The sequence below is a fragment of the Diplotaxodon limnothrissa genome, linkage group LG7 (genome assembly GCF_057381915.1).
Source record: "Diplotaxodon limnothrissa isolate DT_005_m linkage group LG7, D_limnothrissa_male_GT1.1, whole genome shotgun sequence".
In the NCBI taxonomy this organism is placed as follows: Eukaryota; Metazoa; Chordata; class Actinopteri; order Cichliformes; family Cichlidae; genus Diplotaxodon; species Diplotaxodon limnothrissa.
In genome coordinates this window covers 18003598-18009658 of record NC_140602.1, presented here as the reverse complement: position 1 = coordinate 18009658, position 6061 = coordinate 18003598, and positions in this window count along the sequence as shown.

The following is a 6061-nucleotide window of genomic DNA, read 5'->3' as shown; positions in this document are numbered from 1 at the left end:
CTGGTTGCAGGTTGTTTGAAAACAGAGGATCACAAGAAGGCTGTGTAATGATATTTTTTCCCTATTGGAAGTAGACATAAACCAGCTGTAGATCAATTTAAACCAGGCTTTCTACTCAGTGATAAATCAAAGTCCTGGACACAGACAGATCTGGGAACGGTTAATGGATGCTATGGCAGACGTACAGCCAACACAGGATGAATCCACTGAAGACTGAATGATGAATGGGAAAATGGAGGAGGGGGGTGACTTTGAAGCAGCGGGAAGGGAGGCTGGTGAGATGGTTGGTGGAGACCAGGAGGGTAATGGGGCAGCTGAGGGGCAGGGATAGCTCAGTAGGTAGAGTGGTTGCCCCATGATCGGAAGGTCGGGGGTTCGATTCCCCTTAACAGCTACCCTGAGGTACCCCTGAGCAAGGTACCGTCCCTACACACTGCTCCCCGGGCGCCCAATGGCTGCCCACTGCTTCACTGAGTGAATGGGTTAAATGCAGAGAGCAATTTCCCCACGGGGCTCAATAAAGTACAATAATGTACACACTAGAGATGGACCGATCCGATATTACGTATCGGTCCGATACTGACCTAAATTACTGGATCGGATATCGGAGAAAAATAAAAAATGTAATCCGATCCATTAAATATCACGAAAGCACCTCACAAAACTTGCAACACGCCGTAACTCGCCTCAGAACGTCGGAGCAGTATGCATCACGTGATAGAGCGGCTGTGGCATGCGGGACCTGTCGGTGGTCTGGATAGCATTTGGAGCTTCGCTAGCAACCTGGCATTTCATCTCCGACAAAGTTATCCCCGAGAGAAGTAAAGCAAGTGTGTAAGTCCATCTCTGAATGTTTGTAAAGCATTCCCACGTTAAGCTTAACGAGCGACTGCCTCTCGCTCTCCGGCTGCTACTTCACTTTGCGCCAGAAAGAGCAAACCAGCGGCTGAACAACAGCAGCACGTTTAAGCTTGATAAGCTGTTGTTAGAATTTATTTAATATTACTTTCTACTCGAGGATCTTTTTCTATGTAGCTGACGCTGGTAACTGTGCAGGGGCGCATCTAGCAAAGTTTAGCCAGGGGGGCCGATAGGGCATTAACAGGGAAAAGGGGGCACAAAGACATACTTTTCTTTCTTATTCTCATTTAAAATGTCTAGCTTTTAATAAATAATTATCTGACACCCAAAGTTTTAATTTGATGTAAAATGAATAGAAGTCAATTACTGTATATAGTGACTATTAAGTCTAATATATATACCCTAGTAAGCTATAGTACATTTTCCTTTGGGAAGGTACCATCTGTGCAGTCTGCAATTTTGTTGAAGAAAGATGTTGAATCTATTTAATATTTCTTGAAAAATAATTGATTTCTGTGCATTTTTTTTCACACTGCATCAAATTAAGGTTGATTACGTTGATTAAGCATCATGAGGTGGAGCGTGAGGGGTGGTTCCCTATTTTTTATTTATTTATTTTTTGTTGTTGCTGGGAGTTGGAACCCTATTAGTTAGGTTGCTTAATATTTACGCTAAGTACTCTTTAAAATACCAGAATAGTGAGGATGGTGTAGGTCTAAGTTTATTAGATTGATCAGTATTGCTGAACTATGAAATATTTTTTTTGTATACAGGTATAACAGAATAGCTTTAGTGTAGTTGTTGTTTTAAACTTGAGTATGAACTTGCAGACTTGCAAAATGCAGCAAGATATTTTAAAAAACAGTTTTGTTGATTAAAAAACACTATATCGGATTCATATCGGTATCGGCAGATATCCAAATTTATGATATCGGTATCGGTATCGGACATAAAAAAGTGGTATCGTGCCATCTCTAGTACACACTTTCTTCTTCTTCTTCTGCTTGTTTGATGGTAATGATTGCCAATCAACAGACAAATAATGTGATTCTGCTGCCATGGAATAAGCCTCTTACAGGAAGTCCAGCTATTCGAGGACTAGGGATGTTAACAGAAGGACTAACAACTTCATAGGCTTTCAGCTAAAATGTAGAGTGATTGTGCGGATTGTAATTTGACTACACTATTCGGTAAGGGGATATACATATGTGGCATTTTCTCTTTTTACAGCATCATTAAAATAGTTTTGTTGACAGTTTGCATCATGCAGACTGTGCATTTGCCAGTAAGCTTTTAAAAGCCTGTTGCTTACTCCAGCCATCGGTGTAATTGCCTCACGTCACTAGATGGCAGTAAAGTCAAGAGGTAAAATCTGTCAAATGGAAACAAATTGACAGACAAGTCCTGTGGCTGAAGGTCATAAGGTCATTGAGATCACCGCTGCTGCTCGGAGAATGCTGTTTATTTTAAATAATATAGCCTTTGTTCCAGTTGCAATTCACAACAGTTCATTTTTTTTTCATATTCTCCCCGTGACCAGGTCTCATTTTGGACCCCCCCCCAAGTATTTTCAAGACACTAGATAGCAAGCTTCCCTGCTTCTTGACACCACTGCTGTGTGATAAAGCACCAGATGGTGGGTTGCTATCTCAATATTTCTTGATAGTGCCCATGATGGAAGTGGCCACGAGTAAGCTCCAAAAAGGTGGAGTCCAACTACTGTGTTGCAAAAGACCCTATAGAGGCTTCCCCAAGGAGTTTCAGGAAGGTGAAGATATCCATATTAGTCTGTTTCTCAGCTTTTGCTCAATGTACATTCATTGATGCAGTTTAGATCATTTGGCTAATTTCACGGTCCAATATCCAAGAGCCCATTTGAAGATTTAAGATTTAAGTCAATACAGCAGCACAGCACAGAGCAGTTATCTAAACTCTGCATCCTCACTGTGGATGATGGATACAGCGGCTCCTTTTGAAAAATAAGTGCTTGACTCCGAATTATAACTCACAAACGCACATCTTAAAGCAGAGAATTCATAAGTTGAAGAGGAAATTACGTCTCATTAATATTGATCTATTTTTCAAAATTAAGCAAGCTTACTATTCATCTCTGAATGAAGAAAATAAGAACAACCCCAGCTTACTTCTTTTCACTGTAGCCAGGCTGACAAGAGTCAGAGCTCCACTGACTCTTCCATTAGTCCATTAACCTTAACTAGTAACAACTTAATGAATTTCTTCACAAATAAAATTTTAACCATCAGAGTATAGAAACAGCTTTAGTTAAGAGTTGTGCCTCATCACATGAAGGTGTGGGTCATCATCAGCAGAGGTTTCGAGTGAAACCATTGTGAGACCTTCCCTCAACCTATTGTGTGAGATGTGACGTTAAGGCGCCTGGGAAGGGATCTCAAAACTGCACTGTAGGTGGCAGACAGTTGGTGTCGTGAGCCATCTCCTGTGTTCACGGATAGTCGTTCACAGTGGACATAGATGACTTCTTCCCCTCCTCTTTCAAACCATCGGTCTTCTCTGTCTGAAACGTGAACATTGGCGACCTCGAAAGAGTGACCTTTATCCTTTAGATGCAGATGTACAGCTGAGTCTTGTCCTGTCGAGGTGATTCTTCTATGTACCATGCATTTATGCAGTGGCTGTTTGGTTTCTCCAGGGTAGAGGTCTAAGCATTCGTCGCTGCAGTGCACACCATATACCATGTTGTTTACATTGTGGTTGGGAGTTTTGTCTTTGGGATGAACAAGTTTTTATCTGATTGTGTGGATGGGTCTGAAGTGCACTTGGATGTCATGCTTGTAGATGCCACGTTTATGAGCCATGCTTTAGTGCTAAATTTATACTCTTCTTATGGACACTGACCGTGGACTTATTTCTGTGCTTGTACTCCAGCTGCAGTATTCGATACTATCGACTATAATATTCTATTACAGAGCAGTTGTTTGAATCACATTTACCTAATAGACTACAATTTGTTCATGTAAATGGGTAGACTTCTTTACACAATAATATTAATAAGTTCCTTAGTAATATTAATGTTTAGTTCTCTAGCTTCCCTTTGGCAGTATCATGAGAAGCCATATCATAAATTTTCATTGCTATGCAGATGACCCAACTTTTTCAAACCATGAAGCCAGATGAGACACATCAGTTAGCTAAACTGCAGGAATGTCTTAAAGACATAAAGACCTTGTTAACCTCCAATTCCTGCTTCTAAAAATGAAAAAAGTTATTGACAATTAATGGCATTACTTGCCCTCAAACAACACTTCGAGGAATTTTGAACTCTGTTCTGGTCATTGACTTCTCTTCATTGGTTCCCTGTTAAATCCAGAAAGAAATTTTAAATCCTTCATTGAATCCTGTTTCTGGGAGAGGTTTTTTCCTGATAAAAATGACTTTTTCTTTCCCACTGTTGCCAAGTACTTGCTCATATAGGCTTGTCTGTTTGTAGGGTTTCTACCTTATAATATAATGCACCTTGGGATGACTGGTGTTATTTAGTGGTATATAAATAAAATCGAATCTATCATGTTAACAACTGTATTTTATTAACTACGATCCAGTAGCTACTTATTGTCTATTAACTAGCACTTATTAAAATTATCTCAATACAAACTTGACCTTTTTACATATCTGAGTTTTTAGAAGCCTCACCAAAGTGATTTTGATAGCCAAACTGAAAATGGTACACGGTTTTTATTATGTGGTATTGTTATGAGCTGAATCAGAAATCAGAAATTATGCAGCAATTAAGACTCAAGACAGTGTTTGTTATGGAGTACTGAATTTAAATGCATTCACAGCATGACAAGGCAATGACATTTTAAGCCTGAAAACAGATAGTTATTTATTCATTCATTATTTCCTGCAGCTTGAGTTCCATACTTTCACTAAAAGGAAAAAAAATATTACATAGCGATAAAGAAAGAGTCTGTTAGTACAAATCTGTTTCTTAAATACAAAAAAACCATTTGCAATACTGTCAGAAAAGAGCATAATTTTAGAAGTATATTGAGACTTAGCAGAACCAGTACAAATCAGAATAGTATAATTTTGTGCATCATGATATTGACATTGTAAAACAGCAGGATTATATAACTTGGCATTCAAATCAGAAAGCAATAAGAATCTGACTGTATATGCAATTTTCTGTCCAGTTAGTTACAGTACAATGTACACTGTGCACAGCAAGTAGAAATGAATATGTTTATATATATATATATATATATATATATATGTATACACACACATACACATACATATATATGTATATATATATATGTTCTCTACAAGTTGTCTATATTTATAATATTCCTACCAACAAGTTAAGCCATATCGTGCATGATATCGTCGCTTAGACTGCTGTAAAAGCTGCTTGTTCCTGTACAATCAATTAAGATATTTACAATTTCAACAAATATTCTACATGTCTTTAAAAAAATAAAACTTGATGCAAGTTAAGAAAAACTAAATCTTGATCCCATCCAAAGGCCCTCAAGAGCAGTTAGTAAATGCGAACAACTTTTGCTTAATAGGAGTTGAATTAATGTGCTGTGTCCACAACCACACACAAACACAAATATCCATACACTGCAGAAATACCATTAGGTATTGCAGGCATTTATACATCAGTGGTGGTTCTTACAATGTTTTCATTTGATCCAGTGCAGTGTTTTACTTTTCAAAGAAATCAAAGCCAGTCCTGTGTCTTAAAAAAAAAAAAGCCAAGCACATATTAATTATTCGTCCATCCACAGGGTGCTCTTCTCATGCTTATCTTATCCATCCTTGGATGTGACTTCTGCATTTCTCCCATTGTCTCTGTTCCAGACACTGAAGGCCAGAAAGAGACTTTGCAAGTGAATCAATGCTTTAAAGAAAAGGCACTACCTGCTGAAGGAGCACTTGCAGGGACTGAAGCAAGCTATCACACCATCAGCTATTCCCTACTGGCCTTCAGATCAAGCACAATAAGAGGAGGTCACATGCAGGGCAAAGGTCATGAGGTCATGTGACATGCCATGCAGCACTTTAGCCTCCTTCTTCATCGTCGCAGTGTGACAGCGACTACAGATGAGGACGTATCAGTGCAACACTCTGAATTATAACATGTGCACTGCTCTCAAATTCCACTGTGCAGAATGTTCACTTCATTAAATATAACTTTACATATGCGCTGTAC